The following is a 20,819-nucleotide window of genomic DNA, read 5'->3' as shown; positions in this document are numbered from 1 at the left end:
TTCACCTTGCTTGAGAGCCTCAGGTCTGCTGAGATAGCAAAGGTTGATAGCTCGTGTGACAAGTAACCACACTGGCAGCTATTGGGAGAAAAGTTGTACTCCTGTGCTTTCTGTCACCAAGAAACAAACGAGACACTGGTGTATAGTCTAAATTGGTCAGGAGCTGCTGATACAAAGCTGTCGTTCCTCTCTCCTTCCTCCTTTGCTGATTAAAATCCTCTGAAACCATTGCGCTGAATGGATTCTCCATTGCAAAGCCTAATCATCTTTCCGTGAACACAAATGCAGCAGAAAATGTGGCCAACTCTGAGGAACACAAAGGCTTCATAGTCTCCCTTCATAGCCCAGACTCCTTTTTGTGGGCCTTCGATTGACCTTTAAAAAATAAGGTCCATGTGGTAAAGAAGAGTCTGATATCTTGTTCATATCCAAGATGGATCACATCACAAGGGCCCAGAATCAAATCCCAGAAGAAAACAGACCCAGAACCCTAGCAGCTCGGTCCTTCCTAGCATCCTCACTTCCAGGAGAGCATCCATCACTCGCAGCTCTCAATATATAATACCTTCTATGGAAAAAGAGACTAACTCTGTCCAAACAGCCCTTGATATATAATACCATTTAAGGAAAAAGAGAATGATCCGGGGGCCACTGGAGCAACCACGCCTCTTAGCTCTCTTTCTCATGAAATAAGTAGAAAGAGACAGGGCCAAAATGCCTATTTCATCTACTCAGCATCTGTGTGCTGAGCCACCCAATGAATGTCCTGAGCACTTCAGAGGTAGGAGGGGCAAGGGCATCCGAATGAGGTTAAAGCTGGTTCAAATCCCATCCTTGCCATTTTGTACTTTACTATTAACAGTCTACCCTCTCTGTATCTCAGATCCATCCTGAAAACTAAAACAAGCAATGCTGGTGGAATGTGGGCCGCCTGGGAGAGTCAGGAGAGCTAGACCTGCTGATGAAAGGTCAGCCAGGGGCTCAGCATGCTGAGATGGCGAAGGCAGAAAAACTGATTGGGATTCAAGGCTCGGTTTCACTGCTTACGCTCTCCAGGTCCTTGAGTTTGTACTTAATGCTGCTAACCTCCCGTTTGCCCAGTGTGCAATGGGTCCAGGATTCCTGTTTTGAATCACTGCTGGAGGAGTGAGAAACACTTTTGCAAAGTATCTGAAACATAGCACATGCTCACAAAGTAGTTCCTGCTGATGTTTCCCAGATGCCTTGCTGGGCACTGGTCATGCACCCTGCAAACTAGTTTCTTCTCTCTTTGTGCCCCTCCCTTACCCATTAGCTCGGGTACTATGACCTTCCTGCTTTATCCATAGGAACCATGATAAAAATCAATAACAATATAGTCAGGTTGCAATATAATCAGGCATATTAAGTGTATAGTGTACAATACCTGATGTAATCTTAATGATGATCAGAATAGTGACCCCAAGGTGTCATAAACTGATACCTAGGTCATGGAAGTGTTGCCTCACATGACAAAACAGACTTTTCAGTATGACTTGGAAGGAGTTTTGAACAGGGATGAGTACTCTGAATTCCCTGAGCAGGCTCAGTCTAACCTACAAAAGACCTTGAATGTGCTGGGCAGTGGTGACACACCCCTTTAATCCCAACACTCACAAATAGATCTCTGTGAGTTCAAGGCCAGCCTGGTCTACAGAGCAAGATCCAGGACAGATACCAAAACTACACAGAAAAGCCCTGTCTCGAAAAACAAACAAAAAAAAACCTTGAATGTGAGAAGTTCCTTTGATGGGAGACGGAAGAGAGGAGTCAGAAGGCAAAATGAGGGAGCCGAAGGCATAGGAAAGATATGATATGTGGCTGACTTTGAAGATGGAAGAACGGAGCCATGATTCAAGTCATAAAAGTGACTTCTGGAAGCTGAAATAACCCTGGCCAATAGTCAAAAGGGAAACAGACGCCTCAGTCCTACAGCTATGTGGGACTGAATTCCATCCCATCAACAGCATGAACAAGCTCGCCAGCAGATTCCTCCCCAGAGGCTCGAAAGAGGAATCCAGAACTAGCAATACCTCCATTTTGGCCACATAAACCTGAAGCAGAGACACAACTGGGACACAGTCTGCCTGGACCTCTGCTCTGCGCGACTGTGAGAAGAAAATGGCTATTAACTTTAAGGTATTAAGTCTGACTTATTACAGTAGCAGTGTGTAATAGAAATCCTTCATACAGCATTATAGGTTAATAGGCATTGTAGTCACAGTTTGCTCATGAGAAATTGAGGCAAAGAATGGTTAAGCTTTCCCCAAGCCCTAGAGCTCCTACCTGGAGGATAAACTTGATCAGTTTGACTCAAAAGTATATTTCTGTAAGGAGCCCCTGGCTCATAAGATGTGATCGGTAGTACATACGACATTAATGAATGGAGAGATGGAGAGCAGGGCTGGGTGTGCCCATGTGCAGGCCACAGAAGAATGTTGTCGCTTGTGCTACACCAGGTGGAAACCAACCAGCCATTCCAAGACTAATCTGACCCACACACCCGAAATCCCCAACTCGGGAAGCAAAGACTGGAGGATGGCTGCAAGCTTGAGGTCTACCCTGGTCTACCTAGCTGCTTCCCAGCCACCTAGCAACACCCTTCCTTCAAAATCAAGTCTGAGAAAAGAGTCAGCTTGGGCAGGCACATCACAAGGAGTCACGTGGCCCATGTTCTCTTCCTGCCTCTGTGGTGTGTTTTCTGTGTGACAGGCCCAGCTCTCCTCTAAACTTGTTTTCATATATGCAAAATGGAAATGATCCACTTGGTAGAGCTTGCTTTTCTTGAGTCAGGAGAGTCCCCAGGAGACGGAAATGAATTACGAGTAAAGGGCCTACATAGTCCGTTGCCGCATGGCATTAACCGCTGAGTGCTACCTTGCCAGGCAATAAAAGAAGTTCTTAGAGATAGGGCAACAGCTGAGGCGAGAAACTGTTGTAGAAATTGTGAGGATGTTTCATTGAAGACATGAATGAGGGACCCTGTTGGCTGGGAAAACTCCTAATAAAGGTTACATTTGCATGGACTCAGGCAAGAGGAATAGGCTTGGCCACAAGGATGTGGGAAGAAACGAATCTTTGTAAGGTAAATTGCCTAAGGGAATTGCCTGTCAACATCCTTGTGCCTGATTCAGAGAATCACTAGGTACTCAGTGTCATTACTGGGGAGGGTCACAGATACTCACTCTCCAGCCCTAAACTAGATGGGGCACTGGCCAAAGAGAAGTGACTTCTGTCGTTCTCACAAGGAAGACTTTCAAAAGCATTGCCCACCCTCCGTGTGACCAGAGAGAACCTCTACAGACTGACACTGTCCTGTAGAAATAAAATGCAAGCCATACATGTAATTTTAAACTTTCTAGTAGGCATATTAAAATAAAAGGCAAGTGGACAGGGCAAATTAATTTTTATTAATGTATATAAAACGTATTAACCCAGTATATTTAAAATGTTTCAATATGTCATCAATAGAAACTAATGAGATATTTGAAATTGTCATTTGGATTAAGTCTGTGATGTGCTCCAAGCGTGTATTTTAAACTCATAGACGCAGCTTGGAACAGCGCCGCTTTAACTTCTCAGTGGCCACATGGGGCTGCAGTTACTAAGATGAACAGTGCAAATGAAGTGGCAGAGGTCCCAAGGCTTTTGGCTTGTGAATGACAGGGACTCCCGCCAGCACAGTGAACATACAGCATAAGCAAGATGCAAACTTCCCCACAGCCCCCCGCGAGCCACTCTGCTTCTGTTTGTTATTGCAGCCTGGCTTTCTTGAGCTATACAGCCTTGTAGAATAGAAAGCAAACGCCAGTGAGCCTGGAAAGCAAGGCAGGGGCAGTAATGAGAGGCCTTTTATGAGATACCCAGGCACTGGATCTCATCCCGGAGGAATGTTAATGGGTTTTATGCCACGGTCAGGTTTAAGAGCTCACACTGGAGGCAAGGAAAATAAGAAGGGCGCTGGTACAATAGCAGGGCAGTGGGGCTTGCGACAGGAAGAGAGACGCGCTCATCTAGAAAGCTGCATATATGGTTCCACATCAACCTGCAGCAGAAGCCTCCTGTTTGAGGTCCAATCAGTGATGTGCACGCAGTATCCTTCCATGTTCCAACACATCCTTCTCACTATCACCATTAGCTGCAAACAATTGTTAGACAGATCCATCGTGACAATAGGTTTTCCCCTCAAAAGGTATTCTGGCTCCACTTCAAGATCATTTTCACATTTCAAGGTCATTTTCCAATTATTTTGCTCTCATTCCAGGCCATACTTCAAACCTTGTAGCTTTTCAAAGCACTCCGGCTAAGATGGAGGGTTTTTTTTGTTTGTTTGTTTGTTTTGTTTTGTTTTTCGAGACAGGGTTTCTCTGTGTAGCTTTGTGCCTTTTCCTGGAACTCACTTGGTAGCCCAGGCTGGCCTTGAACTCACAGAGATCCGCCTGGCTCTGCCTCCCTAGTGCTGGGATTAAAGGCGTGCACCACCGCCCGGCGGAGGTTTGTTTTTCTTTTCTTCCTGCATTTCTCCTCACAAATGATGTAGCACGAAGAAAAGATGAAAAAAAAATCGATCTTTGGGGTTTTTGTGTTGTTTTGTTTTGTTTTGTTTTTAGATAACCCTGTTGCATCCCCAGAGATGAGTAGAAAAGGCCAATCCACTTGAAATGATGATACCACATTCAACCTGGTCTATGAAACTGATCTATTATACTTTGAGGATGCTAGTTGCTTATCTTTTTAATACCTGGGAATGAGGGCAGAGTCAACTTGAGCCTGTTTTGAGCTTTCTTGTAAAGGATTCTATAAGAAGCATTTCAGTGAACTGAGAGGGTATCGATGAGAGGCTTGTTCAAAAGCTCCTTTGACTCATTTATGCAGGGTCCTCACAGCTTCGGTGGTTTTCAGCTTATGTAATCAGCCTTGGCCTAGAGCGAGTCTCACTAATATAAAGACAGTCCATGCATAGCAGTTAGGCATCTGAGTGGGTTGTTAACTATTACACAATGATGCAGAACACAGACTGGTCCAAGTTCCATCAGCTGCTTGCTGTGTGACCTTAAGAAAAGTCAGCAGGTTTCTGAGCCTTGGCTTCCTCATCTCCAATTTAAGGGTGATAATCCCGACATCTCTAGGGGGTTGAGAGGATTGAGTAGGAAAGCCAACATGTTAACCAATGGTCCATAAACTTCAGTTAAATATTCAGTAATGAACTGCATGGATTTGAAGCCAATATACTTAGGGTAACGACTCAGCTCCTGCATTTGCTAATTGCATGGTCACGGACAACTGTCACACGTCATTGGTGTAGAGTCTATAAAATAGGATGATGCCTCTTGCCCAGATTACACTCAGTGGCGTATTTGACATTTAATTTAGAATCCATGCTCTAGACAGCTGTCAGAGTTAAGGATGAAAGTGCTGGTGGTTTATTTTGGAAGTGACTGCATATGAGGTCATTGTGAGGAAGAAAAGAAGTCCATGGCCCTCATGTGGTGAGTGTGTTGTTGTGGTGGCACCTCCTCATAATGGCCTGCAAAGAACACTCATGCTGAAATCTTATGTTTGTTCCTTCTGTTCTGACTTCTAGAAGGTTTTCATTTAGATATTACACCTCAGGGTACACCATGGAAGAGAGAAGAGAGACGTGGCACTGCCATGCTTATCTTGGTCTCCTTGTACTCACTGATGCTCGCCCAGTGGAAGCTAACTCTCCTTAGAGCTATGCTCCTCAGATTCTGCTGTGTCCCCAATCTTACCAGATGGTCTTGCCGACAAGGAGACCCTACTCCAGGAGATCTGAGATGAGACAGAAATGGAGTCTGTGGCTCTTCTCCCTGCTGCCTGCTTCCTGGTCTGACTGAACTGCCAGGTGGATTCACTCTTGGTCAGAACAGAGGACGACTTCAGCTGTTTACTGGGTTCTGTACTCAGGAGTGTATTTCCTCAATGCATATCTTAATAAATTCCTATTATCCACTTAAAAAAAAGAAATGGAGTCTGTGATCAGCTTGGTGTAGCATGGCTTTCCATGCCTACAGCCCCCTTGGGAATCCACCCTGAGTATCACACAAATGTGACTTTGATATATATTTCCTTTTCACGCATCGCCTAGGTGTAGAATCGTCCCTTGTTCCACACTCATACCTGATTCTATGCTGTGAATGAACTTCTCCCTTCATCATCTTCCCCTAAACGGGACAACTCACTGTCTCCCTCTGCTTTCCTAACTAATGTCTGGCTATCCTGAGCAGTCTCATTATTCCCCATGCTGCCTTGGCTTGATTTGGATAACCATTCTCTCCCTCTATACTCTGGAGCTAGAATCTTCCAGCAGCAATCTGTTCAATGCCTCAAATAGACTTCTTCCTAGCTTCCTGTATATGAAAATTAAAGCAAGAGTAGCCCAAATCCTCCATGTACTTGCAACTAAATCACCAGCCTTGTTAGAATGTGTTCTGAGTCTCAAAAACACAAAGATTATATTCAGACGGGAATACCCTAGTTTCCTCAAAACACACACTGGACCTTCCTGGTGTTCAGCATTAGCATTCATTTGAAACAGAGTGTGTTTCCAAGGTTCCTGGATGACAACAGCATGCCCAAAGACACCTTTTAAGACTTCCTCTTCAATAGTGAGACACAAGGACAAAATGGAGTAGAAGAAATCAGCACTGAAGGAGTAAAGGGGTAGAACTTGGCTTGGACAACATTGGATGCTCCCAACTTCCTTTGCTACTACAGCCTGGAGCAGGGGGCTTTCATTTTGAAAGCATATCTTTGCAGCTGGAAGTGGAAGACCCTCGGCCGACCCTACTGTTTAAAGTCTAGCTTCACCACTTGCTGTCCGTGAGCTTGAGAAAGTTCTTCAACTTCACGGTCACCTGGCTTTCACAACTGTGTCACGAGAATAATAATAGTACTCATCGCAGAGGTTCCAGTGAGGATGAAGTAAGTCCAGCCCTGACGTATTAGCCATTTATACTTTAATTGTTTAATAAGCACCTGACAGACATTAGTGAACATCATGCCAGCTGAAACTCCCCTTCTCTACCGCCCACTCACGAAATCACATTGGAATGATAGCGAAAGTACGATGAGGACAGGAATATATTATGGATCTGAAAAATAGGTACCAATTTGATCGGGCGAGTTTCAGTTTAGGGACAAAGAGACAAGAGTATACATTCAACAAAATTAAATTAAACCCTTTGCTGCTATATCGGGGTCAGGAATGATAAGTTAAATGCAGCGTTTGTTTAGAAAGTAAGTATTTTGTAGTTCTGCCCACTGCAATGGCCTCAAAGCAATTACAGCTCAGGACAGTGAACATACCAGCACCTGAGCTGTGGTTTACACATTCCATTCCTCCCAGAGGAAACCGGGGCGCCTCCTGGAAACGGTTAGTGATTACAGTCTGGAGCAAGAAAGTTCGACTGACTTTCTGTCCCAGTGCAGAAGTAGGAAGAGAGAATCAAAGTCAACTGAGGGTGCAATAAAGGGACTCCAGATCACGACAAGTCTGTCTGCAGTGCATTGTTCCACTCTGAGTGTGGAATCCACCGCTCATGACACCCACTCGGGAAAGTTTCGATGCTCTCAGGATTCCCTGACTTCTACTAGAAACCAACTGTGAAATCGGCAGTTAGGAGCAGATAGGCATGTGTTCTTTTTCTTCCCTCCACAGTGAAGTATGTTTCAAGGTAATCAGAGGTGCACAGCCTGGGAGCACAATGGCTTTTTGCTGAAGAACTCTAGGTAATAAATGGAGAGGATAAGAGAGCTAAGAACTACGGCAAGTGCCAGATTTTGAACCTTGATGAAACAACTGACTAGCAGGCCCAGGCACAGATAAAACCATCAGATGGAAGGTCAAGAAGCTTTTAACCTGTAGATATCACACAGTCGCCAATGGCACCCTTGACAGTTAGCATCATTAAAAATGGAACAGTCATGCTTTATGTGCCCTGAATTCCCATGCCAAAGGTGAAAAGGAAACACTCCTGGAAAATCAAAACAAAACTTGGCCTTGAATCCATTCAAAGCTTTTGAATTAAAATTCACTTTAATTAAGCAAGACAGAGCGTAAGTTTGAGTAAGGGAAAGGTAAAAATCACGCCACAAGGAAGCAAATTGAGAAATTTAGACTGTGAGCTGTTCTGTGTGGCCTGATTTCTTCAATAAGAAAACAGAATAAAAAAAAAAGGCGGGTACACAGAAAGACAGTCAGGAGGAAAACCTGTTCCAGATCACCAGAGCCTTAAGAAACACAATAACAAGATAGCACATGTGTGGATCTCATTTAGATCTTAATTTGAACAAACCAACAATAACATCATAGCACTGAGCTAATTGAAGGAGCCTGCGTATGGTGTCGAGGAATGAGGAGGGATTTCCTTAGGTGTGAGCATAATCCTCTGGTTAGTTAAGACACTGTCCATACTCCTGTGGGTGAAATGACATGAAATCTGGGATTTGCAGAAGCAGACCACTGGGCAGAATTGGGGGTTGAAAGCTGATGAAGCAAAAGAAATGAAGTCCTGAGGTGTGTGCAGTGAATATGGGGTTAATGCTACTGTTATATATGAGTCCCCCACCACTGTCATCATCACAATTATATTGGCACTACAGTGCATGTGTTTGGAGATTTTCATAGTAAATGTGTATAGTTATTGAAAACTTGGATTTCCCAATACAAATGAAGCTCCTGTTTCGTCACCCACCACCACGCCATGACATCTTTTGTTAACCTGATGTGTGCTTCATCCCAGAAATGATGGGTGTGCCAACCTATCATTCCTGAGGACAGGGCTTGGGAAGGGAAATAAAGGTATCTTAATCAAGTCAGCCACAGGCAGGTGGTGTTCAGTGTTGATTTACATACTAACTGGATCTACCAGAGACTACTAGAAAAGCAGATGCATGGGAATTTATTCCAAAGCTTTTGATGCAGAGTCTGTACGGAGTCTGGGGAAAACTTCATTTTTGGTAGAGTATTGAGTGGTTCTGATGTGCGTGGTTTGGACTCTCCAATTGAAGAATCACTTGTTTAGCGGGGCCATATGAAATCATCATGGGTGGTGGTTTTATGGGGGGACCCAGGGAATAAGCAAATTCTAGAGACAAATGGGTGATATGTACGCAACCACAGTCTTCCATCTCAGAGGCTTTGATTTCTGAGGTCAAGTAATAAGAATGGATGATTTTGCAAATGGCAGAGCTGACCAGAATGCAGTGTTTGATTTTGATTGTATTTTCATTTAAATGAAAACTGCTGTGGGAGTCAAAACTAAAGCTTTTGATTACAGACAGTGCAGCCATGGATAAATATAAATCCTTGCTTTCCAGGCAGCTCTGTGACTGGGGTAAGGCACATACAACACTAACTAGTCTGATTATATAAGACATGTGTTTATAATAAGACTTAAGCCAGGATGGGCTCCCTTAGAGTCCACTTTATAAAGTTGCCCTTTCTTTCCCATCAGCCATATAGGAATGTGTATTTGTACAGATGATTGGTTGAGGCAATACTGCTTTCATACAATTCCTCCTCTCCTGCTGATAAACTTCTAAGCAAACTTCTAAGTTTGCTGCCTCAGGAGCCCAGAACTGCCCACCCTCTGAAGATTTCAAGTAGAGGACAAAAGAGAACATTAATGATACACCACTGAAGAGATCCTGAGAAAGGTTGACTCCCATCAATACTGTGTTTCAGTTGCTTTTTTACCTCAATGCAAATGTTCCAGGTAAATGTCATGCCTCTGCTTGAAACACTTTTCATCCATGAGTCTGTCTAACCAAGTTCCCTCTACCAATTAAGCTGCAGTTCAAGGACCAGCTCATAAAGACACAGATTATACAGAAGGCCCTTCTGTGTTCTCCTGTAAGTAGCCTGAGCTATCTCTAACATAATTTAATAAGCCAACTGAATTGTATTATCCATCCCATCATGACTCATGGCTGTATCATGATTATCTTATACAAATCTGACAAACCGCATGTTGGACAAGGGCAGTAAACTGAATGGATAGATGGATGGATGGATGGATGGATGGATGGATGGATGGATGGATGGATGGATGGATGAACAAATGAGTTCTTAGCTACTGAACTGAAGTTACTGAAGTCATCTAATCTGAGTAAAATTTGTCCCTGAGTTGAGACACCAGAACCATTTTGAGAAATTTCTAAATTATTTAAGAACTTGAAAAATGCCCTAAGACAAGAGATATATTCAAAAGTCAGTGTTAGAGAGATTCTCAGGAGTTAGGAGTGCTTCCTGCTCTTGCAGAGGAGCCAGGTTGGGTTCCCAGAACACACATGGCAGCTCACAACCATCTGTAACTCCAATTCCAGGGGACCTGAAGCCATCTTCTGGCTACCTCAAGCTTCTGTACAGACATTGTGCACACACATACATTCAGGCAAATACTCACATACAAAATAAAACAAATGAATCATTTTTAAAGACAGTTTTTTAATTAAGCAACTAATAGTGAATTATGAATCTTTTTAAAAGATAGTGTTTTTTAACTAAGCAACTAACAGTAAATTTAGGAAACTGTACAAATTAACCTATAACTGATTACTACACAACTTAGGAACATTTTTCAAAAATGGATTGAACAGGATAGACATAGACGTTTTGAATTACAGATGCTCCCAGACTCTCCTCCTTAAGAATTTGATAAATTTTGCATAATGTCCATGAGATAGGAAAAGAGGGAAAGGAGGCTATATCACCTGGGCACATTTGAGTTGGTCAATTAAAGACTTACTATCCAGCTCATTCATTCATTCAACAGGTGGCCATGGAGCACTTTCTTTGTACCTTCTCAGTAGAAGGTCGACATACGGAAAATGGTAACAATGCAAGAAGTTCGACCGATGGACAGACTGTAAGGCAGAATCCTCAGCGGGAGGCCTAGAAAACACCATCCCCAGCAAGCCATGTCAGCAAGTGAGCTTTTGGAAACTGTGGCAGATGACAGAGGCAAGTTGAAAATATCTCTATCCAAAACATTAAGGGGAAAAAATGAAGAGCCGTGTTTCGATTTTACATCCTCACTGGCAAGAAAAATCACTTGAAAACCAATAGAAAAAAATGTAATTATTAATGCTGTTAAAATATTGCAGAATCGACTGGGCGTGTGGTTCAGTAACTTGCTTAGTGGCACAAAGTACTGAGTTCAATCACCAGCATAGAAAAAAATTGCAATAATTGGGCTTCATACGTTCTGCAACAAAACAATAGACCTGGTTCAATGGGTCAGCTGAAAGGAAAACACATCCATAGATCCTCCCAGTTACCATCTTTATGATAGATGCAAATAGAGTATGAACCCTAGTTAAGCCGCGGCTCCACTGTTTACCCAATATTCATGGTAGGACCTGCCACAGAGAATGGTAAAGGATCTCCAGTCCTGAGGCTGCACAACAGAAACCAAAATGAGATTATTTGTTCATCAAGTGTGTGTTGAACAGCTACTACATTCCTGTGAAAGACTCTGCGATAGAAAGCACTCTGTGTCATGCTTACTACACAGCATTCACAGGGAAAAAGCAGCAGCTCTTGCTCTTTAACCCAGTGGTAATTGTCTCAGTTCTCCACCCTGCCTCCAGCCACAGACACTGCATCTGCTTTTCAAAGCCCTCCAGTAGGAGGGCCAAGCATGGCCTGTTGTAGTCAGCACATTGTAAAGCCCTTCAGAGAGCTCTTTTCTTATCGAGTGTTACTGAGATTTCCAGCCACAAACAAACTCTTAGGATCCTGTCTGCTGCTGGGCTTGGGAGAATCACTGTTCTCATCCAAGTCAGATGCGTCTCTGACTAGTCCGGCTTCCATTGAAATTCCTCACCTCTGAACTTGTAAGTGTTGTTTGTCTGCAACATGCAACATAGCACTTAATTTTACCATCTTGGAGTTGACAGGTTGCGTAAGAGTGTCTGAAAAAACCGTGCTGACAAGCATGGGCCATTTTGGAATCAGACAGCCATGGATCCAAAGCTCTAGTTGTCTGACCTTGTGACTTTTGTGTTTCATAAATTAAATACAATAAAGTGATGTGTTAATGAGATTGTGTACCACTAAGTGGTGGTGATCCACAGTATCTTCAAAAGTAGCATGCCATTGGCCCGCCACTGGTTACTAGAAGGTTCTGTGTGTGCATGCATAAGGCAATCTGTTCCTTCCACTCCTTGACTTTTTTCTTCCCAGAGGTCTGAAGTCTGCCCTCTGGAGGTGCAATAAGTCTGTTTACTTCCTCGTTTCCTCTGACTGAGCTCTTCAGAGTTGAAGATAGTAATTATGTCCTGTCATTTATCAGCCACCAGAGTTTGGAGTCTTAAAAATCAGGCAAGTTTCAGGGTAACCTAAATAGTGGGTGACCTTATCTCCCTCTCTGTTCGCTGAATACTCCCCAAGGTCTTCAGGCATTGCTTTTCTAACACATTGCACCACCCCCTCAGTATCCTATCCTCTTTGCTCATAGACACTGTTCTTCAACAGATGGCAAAGAAAAATTAATGCTGTGTCACAGATGTGGGGAAAGAAGCACTTAGAGATGGTTTTCTCTTGTAATGTGACATGAGTTCTTCCAACACCGCACATCCCAAGTGATCTCTATAATCATTCTCCCTAACTCATGGGACACTGTATAAGAGACCCAGTTGTTTATTTATCCCACATACCTTCATTCTCTGCTGTCAATCCTCTTTCTCAACTAGGCTTTCATTTCAATGTGTAAAAATTAAATGAGGATTTATGTCATTGTTCAACATGTAGCTGACTCTTTTATGAATTTCTAATAGTTCTTTAAGAATTTCATACAACATGTTTTGATCAAATTTACACACTCTGAACTCTTCCCAGATCCATCCCCCCTTTCCACTCAACTTTGTATCTTTGGGATTTTTGTTTTTTAACTCATCAAGACCAATTTGTGCTTCCCACATATTCCAGTGGCTTTCCCCTGGAGCATGGTTGACTTACCAGGGTACATTCTTAGAGAAAACTCTCTCTCTCTCTCTCTCTCTCTCTCTCTCTCTCTCTCTCTCTCTCTCCCAGCAACTGTCAATGTCTAGCAACTCCTCGGCTATGGTGGAACTTCCTGCTCATTTCCCCTCTCCATGCTTGGGTTTGGTCTGGCTTGGACTTGCAAAGGTCTTGTGTAGGTTGTCAGAACCACCATGCATCCATACTTGCAGTTTGCCTTCCTGTGTCCAGAAGACAGTTCCCTTAGAGTCATCCACCACCTCTGGCTCTCCTGCTCTCTTTACCTACTCTTCTGAAATGACCCCTGAGCTTTGGCAAGGGAGGATGTGATAGAGCTGTTCTGTTTAGGGCTGAGCATTCTTCAATTTCTTATTTGCTGCACTTTGGCCAGTTGTGGGTCTTTGCTAATTACCATCTACTGAAAAATTGAAGTTTCTCTGATGAAGGTTGAAAGATGCACTCTTCTTTAGGTATAATAATAATTCACAAGGAATCAGTTTAATATTATCTCTCTTTAGCAGACTAATAGTAACAGGTTCTTCCCTAGGGCCCATGACCTGTCTAGCTATAGGTTCTAGGCCTAACAATTGTCCCAGGTTTGGGATTCATCTTGTGAAGTAGGCCTGAGATCCAACCAGAAAGTGGTTGGTTACTTCCATGCGTGTGCCGCTGCTGCACCAGAGGACATGTCTTGCCTTGTGTAGCTGACGTTATGTATTTTAAGATTTGCATAAATTATATTACTCAGCAAACTTTGTAATGCCCTTCATTTTAAACTAAATATTACTAATAAGATCTGTCTGTCATGTGATCATCTAGTTCAGTGGTTGGCAACCTTCCTAATGCTGCAATCCTTTAATACAGTTCCTCATGTTGTGGTGACCCCCAGCCATAACATTATTTTTATTGCTACTTCATAACTGTAATTTTGCTACTATTATGAATTGTAGTATAAATATCTGACATCCAGACTATCTGATATGCAACCCCTGTGAAAGAGTCGTTTAACTCCCAAAGGGATCATAACCCACAGGTTCAGACCAACTGATCTAGTCCTTTGCTTTTAAATGCTGTGTAGTGTATTCTTGAGATTCCTTCAACTTCATTTTATACTCCCATCTTCTCAATGATGTCACACAGATGGCTTTTTAATCTCGGGATGCTGCACAGAGCATTGTGATGAGGATTGCCATTTATATCCCCCTTGTGAAATGTTATGTGACATAAATTGAATTTGTCAAATTTTCCTAACTGTACCCAATGAAGGTAACTTGTTATTTTTAAACTATTAGAAGGAAGAAGGATCCAGTCTGATTGGTCAACAACAATTCCTAGAACCACACAACACCAAGCAATCAATCATGGTCTCTGTCACCAGAAGGGACTGAAGAGATCTAGAAACCAAACAGCTTGTAGAATATTATTTTAACTATGTAAATATGTGTTACATTTGTTTGTGCTACATTTGTTTAACTATGTAAAGATGTGCTGCATCTGTTTCACCTTGTCTGCCTAAGGCACCTGATTGGTCTAATAAAAAGCTGAATGGTCAATAAGTAGGCAGAGAAAGGATGGGTAGGACCGGCAGGCAAAGAGAATAAATAGGAGGAGAAATCTAGGCTCAAGAGAGATAAGGGGAAGAGAATGAGGGAGAAAGAGGGGAACATAATTGGGGCCAGAAGCCAGGCAATTGTCAAACAGACAGGAGAAGCAGAAAAGTAAGACATGCAGAAAGAAAGGTAAAAAGCCCCGAGGCAAAATGTAGATGAAGAGAAACAGGTTAAGTTATAATTGCTAGCAAGAAATGAGCCTAAGCTAAGGCCAAGCATTTATAACTAATAACAAGTCTCCATGTCATGATTTGGGAGCTAGTTGGTGGCCCAAAAGAAAACTAGCAAAGAGATGACCAATGATGGGTTTCTTGGCACTCTCTGAAGTAGATTCAGGTCTCAGGACCCTCTGATATATCTTCTGAAAAAAAAATGCAGAATTATAAGTCTTTGTGACCATGCACAGGAGCAAAACGGGCAGAAACCACAAAGGAAAGCTCTTGGTCTTGTGGTAAGTACTTCTAGCTTCCAAAGATCACCTTCGTGCATCTGCACAGAGGAAAATAGGGCATCCATGGAAGCTGAGAAACAAGGAAACATCTGGAAAACACAGATGTTTACTGTTTATCTCCTGTGGTGCATTTAAACAGAAGGAAGTTGGGTGAACCCATTGCTTTAATTTACCACCAAGCAGAATGGGACTGTGGAAATATGAACGTATACAAACTTAACTGGCCCAGGAGATGCCAGATTGCTCTTAAGAATAACCATGCGGGTCAAACCCACAGTGGAGGTGGGCCCTCTTCCTGACCTTCATTTCCAAAACACAGATACTGTGGTTTGTCCAAGTATCCTCCAACATCATGTGTTAATGATTCAGTCTCTCCAGAGTGGTGCTTGTAGGAGACGATGTAACCTGTAAAAGGCGGGCCCAACAAGAGGCCCTTATGACACTGTCCCTGCCTTATTCCAGTTGTTTCCCAGATGATGAGGTGAGCAGTTTTGCTCGGCTAGAGGTTTCCATTATGGTGTGATGCCCACAGGTGCAAAGCCGTGGGGCCAACTGGTCATAGGCTAAAACCTCCAAAACTGTGACCCAGCATAAGTATTTCCTGTTGTAAGTTAATTACCTCTCAGGTTCACTATAGCAATAGAAATCTAATACAACACAGTACCACCTGGCTTTCTAAATTTTGCCAGCTTAGTCACAGGGAAACTGAAGTTTTGTTTTGTTTTGTGAGATCCTGACATGATCTTCTGCCAAGCCAATTCTCCTCAAGACAATATTTCCATTTCACTCGTAACCTCTGGATTTGACATTTGTCTCCTTCATAGATGGCCTAATGATCCATGTATCTAGAATATTTTAAAACCCGTATTGTTCTTACTTTTTAGATTTTTGATTTGAACTTTGGAAGGACAGAAACAAGAAGCAACTTTTGGTTTTCATGTGGAGAGCCGAGACTGAGAGGAATGTACGTGACTCACTCTGAGGCCCCGGGCAGCAGGTGGAAGAGGCCAGATTGCAGAAGTATCTAAAATGCGGGAGGCACATCACACTCTATAAACTTGCTGAGTGCTGGGCACCAGATCTAAGCCAGGCTCCCTTCAGTTCAGAGATAATATGCTCAGAACTATCCCTCTTCGGGCCTTCCATAGAAAGCTTAATGAAGAGACATGTGGCATGCTGAAAAAATTTAAGACCTTGGCAAGCTTCATTAAAATGATGACTTTGTCATTAAAAATGGTTTGAGGGTCCAGGGAGATGGCTCAGCAGGTTAAGCCTTTCCATGCAAGCATGAGAATCAAGGTTCAGATGACCGGAACCCACATAAAGGCCAGGTGGGTGTAGCAATCTGTAGTAATCTGCATGTAATCCTAGTGTGTAGGACTCTCTGGAGCAAGCTGGCTAGCCAGCAGGATTTAACTTCAGTAAGAGACCCTGCTTCATTATATAAAGTGAAGAGCAAGTGAGAAAGACACACATGCACATTCATGTGCACCACACACAGGTAAACATGTATTGATACACACACCACTTGCATATACAAGCAAATAAATGAACATAAAGAACAGTTTACTATGGGAAGACAATGTGCTGTGACTTCCATAGCCTTTCACCTGCCACTCACGGCGAGTCCCCGCCTACCGGGCTTCCTCTCTTCTTCCAGCTTCCTAGCAGAGTGTTTTGTACATCCTGCCCAACAAAGAGAGATGAAAGTGTGTAGTTTGTGGCTTCTTGTGACTCCTGTCCACATAGACTAGAGTCACAAAGCGAGCACATAGCGCCGTTGATATGATTGCTTTATGATGGATGTGTCACCAAGGCACAAAGGAAACAGGGAAGGAAAACACAAACACAAACACCTGGAGGAATCTGGAAAGGTTTGCTGAAGGAGGTTTGCCGACTCTGCAAACAAGAACAGCTTGCCAGAGGGGACCAGTGTGGGAAGGTTCTGCCAGGAACCGGAAACAGAAGGACAATGGGAGAAAGGGGTAGAGAACCTTTCTTCTGGATCCTTGACCCATCTTCTTCCCAGATATTAGTCAATTAAGAGACTTTTTAAAACAAACTGAGGTCTCTGAGCTCCTCTCTGTAGAATATGCTTTAAAAAATAAATAAACCTGTCTTGTTCTCCCTAACCATTCAATAGTACAGCAATGATTAACCAGTGTTTCCTAGTGTTTCCTCAAACTCTGCAGTGATAAGATTTCTCTGTGGCTTTTGTTTGAGATGCAGAGTCCCTGTGTGCTGTTTATTCAGTGGAACTGGGAGGAAGCCAGAGACTCATCATTTGATAGGGGCCCCCAGGAGAGTCTCATCTTTAGAAAAGCCTGGCAAAGGCAGAGCTTGGACCCTGAGTCCAGACCTCCTCCCAAGCTCTACGCAGAGGAGGTAGATTCCAGGCCTGGGCCAGCCTGCTGATCAGTTAACAATTAAACTGTGTGAGCTACTACCCTGGCTTATGCCAGAAGACCTTTCTTTAGAGAATGTGACTTTACAGACTATGCCAGGCCCCTCCCCTGCATTCCCCATCCTCCCCCTCAATCCAGAAAGGTAGATAATTTTCTACGTGCCGGAGATACAAAAACCGATGAACGAGAGCTTTATGAACGAGCAGTTCGGGAAAGTTGTGGACAATTAGCTGGTAAACAGCAGGGTTGGAATTTGAAGCAAATACTCTGGAATCCAAACATTTGCCATCGTCTTGGTCTCCGGGAAGGTATCTTGGACTCTGTTCTTTCAGAATGAGCCTGTACCATGTCTAGCTGTGGCTGACTTCTGCAAGCATCTGCCCAGGAGCTCACCCATTTTACAATGACCTTGCACTGACCTCCGGTCCCCCACCCCACCTGCTTCACCCTAAGCAGCCATCCTGTTTGTGTTTTGCCACTCTGCTGCAATTTTCCACCCGGATTATTTGTAGCTATAACAAGCAAGGCCCCGCCAACCTCTGGCATTAAAAGAAGCATGAGCCTTCATTCCTGAGGTAATGAGACCATTTTTTCCAGGTTCCTTCCTCTAAAGTTCATGAACTTAATAAAAAATAAAATAAGACCAGCTCTATTACGGTCCCAGATCAGTGCAGCAGGAAGCCAGAGCTGACTGGGGAAGGGCCGTGCCTGGAGGAAGAAGGTAGACAAGAGCCACGCCTTTACCTTCCAGCTCTGATCCTCAGAAAGCTTCTGTCGGAGGCTCTGAGCAGCCGCCAAGCTTCCTAGGTACCCCCTCCCAGGAGACCATCGATAAGGTCACAGGAGCAAGATGGACCTTGATAAAACACCGTTTTCATTTCTTCTCTCTCTTGCAAATGGACTTCTGGGGAAAGCTGACAGCTGGTTCTCCAAAATAATGAGGAACTCAAATCCCCACAACTCTTAGGCGCCCCAAGCACTGAATAGAATAAATGATCCAGGAGATGAGGGAACACAGGCAACTCTGCTTCTGCTTCCTTGTTCGCTTGCTTCTGGATGCCGAGTTCATGGTCAGTGTTTCTGTAGCTGCCCAGTGTACAGATTGCCTACAGTGGTTCTTGTCCCCATCCAAATACTGGCTAATGCAACAAGATTTTACAGTGGAGGGCACGGGTATATAGATGGATGGATAGATAGATAGATAGATAGATAGATAGATAGATAGATAGATAGATAGATAGATAGATGATATAGATATAGGTATAGGTATAGGTATAGGTATAGGTATAGATATCAAGGTTGGGTAGAGACCGAACCTAAGAAGCAAAGTGAGAGTTGGGAATGGGGAAGTTACTAAGAATAAGTACTGTAAGTGAAGGGAGGGTGGCTGACTGAATATTCGGTATAGCCAGACATTAACTGGGGATCTGGAGAGAGAAACTGGTAAGATGTCGGAGGTGATCAGACATGGAGGAGTTGATGGTAGGTTCTTCTGAAACTGACTCAGCAGGATTCCTGCTAAAACCAGACTTACATGGAGGTATACAGACAGGCTGAAAGAAAGTTGAGGAGCCTGGCTGAAGTTCAGTCAAGCAAAGTCTCTTTGCCAGGCTGCGCTGGCCCCTCCAAAGACAGTATTTCCCACTGTTGTCTTTCTTGACCCCAAGACTCACCCCTGCTTCCTGCCATAGGCTGTCTCATCTCCTTCCACATCCAGTCTGTGTGGTCCTCTCACCAATTCTCTCACTGATCTCACCAATTTGGTTTTTCACCACTTCTCTCTCTACTTTGGTGGCCGTACTGTCAAGATAAAAACAGAAACCAAAAGCACTTAGCTGTCTGTCTACATTTCAAGGTCAGGATGAGGACCACGGACCAGAAGAATTGCAACCGCCTAGATAGCTGTGTAAGACACTTGGGGATTCTGTAGACATCATTACCAACCAAGCCCATGTTTGCCATCAAGCAGGCCTGCATTCGAATCCCAGCAACTCCTCTAATCGCTGTGTGCCCCGAGACAAGTCTGTCATCTGTGAAATAAAGGCAGAAAAAAAAAAAAATAGCGAGCTCTTCTGGACATAGAGAAGATTTAGAAACAAACATGTCAACAGCCTATTAGTGGCATTGTGCTTTCCCTAAATGAAAATGGCATGTCTGGGCTGCAGGTCCTTCTCTTGTTGCCCACAGACTAGGTGGTTTTGAATCAGGAGCTTCACGCAGTGGAATCAGAGGAGCACTCTTGACGACAGGTTTAAGACCTGCTAGGCTCCCAAAAACCCATGCAATTGCCTCCTAATTCTCAGCTAAGACCACTGAAAAGATGGCAAAGAGATTCAGGAAATAACAATCAGGAGCTCCCAAAGCCTGGGAGGTTTTGTGCAAGGAAGAGACAACGTGTCGAAGGGCTGAGCTCAGTGCTGCCAGGCCCTAGGACCCCACCCTAGATGTGGTGGGCAGTGTCGAGGAGAAGTGTGCTGCATTTCCTACGAATTAAGCCATGGGGCCAAGAGAACAATGTCCTCATTGATGGAGAAAGGTCGCTGGAATTCCAAGGACACTTGAAGCCTTTCACTGGGCTGAGCAGAGATGCCTAATATTAATCCTACGTAATATGAGTCCATGACAACCCTCTCTCTAATGTGCCTGCTGGTGGCTCAATTGCCCATTCACTGTGACTCAGTGCATCCACAAGGAAGTGCTTCAGAGGGGAGTGAGTGCTGGATCCCTGTCTCCCTGCACCCTGCCCCTCACTATGTTATGTTATATTATGAACCTGGGGGCAAGTGCTTCGCTCCACTGAAGGCTTCAGGTTTGGAGCAGCCCAGTCTAAGCCCAGAGCATCCTTCTTTATTTATCACAGTCCAGGAGAGCAGAATGGAAAAATCAGCGCAGGCCGTTTCTGCTGCCCTACCCGATGGTGGCTCTGGCCTAGACATGGAATAGCCACCCCCTTCACACTCACTTTAGAGTGGTCCTCTGAAGTCCATTCATTTATTCAGCAAATTTTAAGTCAGTGTTTCTCTATTCCAGATGCTGCAATGAAGGATAACATGATAGAGACGTTCTTAACCCTTAAACCACTAATAGACCGAGAAAGCCAAACTGTGACTTAATTCTTTACCTCTAAGTGTAATTAATGCTTTTCGGGGGAGGGGGAGGGGGTGGTCAGCCCCCTATGAAGACTCGTAGGCAACCTTGTAACCTGTCAGGAGAATTTGTAGTTCTTTGGAGACATTGGCATTTCTGTTGAGATTGCATAAAAGGCTCAGAGTTAGAGTGAGAAGAAGAAGGAGCATGGAAGGACCTCACTCAAAATGGGCCACCACGGGGAGTAGGGGAACGGGGGA

General features: G+C 43.8%; 1 long non-coding RNA gene across 1 annotated transcript; it reads right to left on the bottom strand.

Annotated features, from left to right (window-relative positions):
• Positions 1-13,073: 13,073 nt before the first annotated feature.
• Positions 13,074-17,540, bottom strand: LOC143271925 (uncharacterized). Its single transcript, XR_013049260.1, has 3 exons — positions 16,638-17,540; positions 15,368-15,472; positions 13,074-13,227 (listed from the first exon to the last, which is right to left on the bottom strand). It is a non-coding gene; the product is annotated as an uncharacterized LOC143271925 (long non-coding RNA).
• Between the last annotated feature and the right edge of the window lie 3,279 nt (positions 17,541-20,819).

This window comes from Peromyscus maniculatus, chromosome 2 (genome assembly GCF_049852395.1).
Source record: "Peromyscus maniculatus bairdii isolate BWxNUB_F1_BW_parent chromosome 2, HU_Pman_BW_mat_3.1, whole genome shotgun sequence".
NCBI classification, from domain to species: Eukaryota; Metazoa; Chordata; class Mammalia; order Rodentia; family Cricetidae; genus Peromyscus; species Peromyscus maniculatus.
The sequence above is the reverse complement of the archived record's forward strand: the minus strand, read 5'-3'. Positions and strand labels throughout refer to the sequence as shown.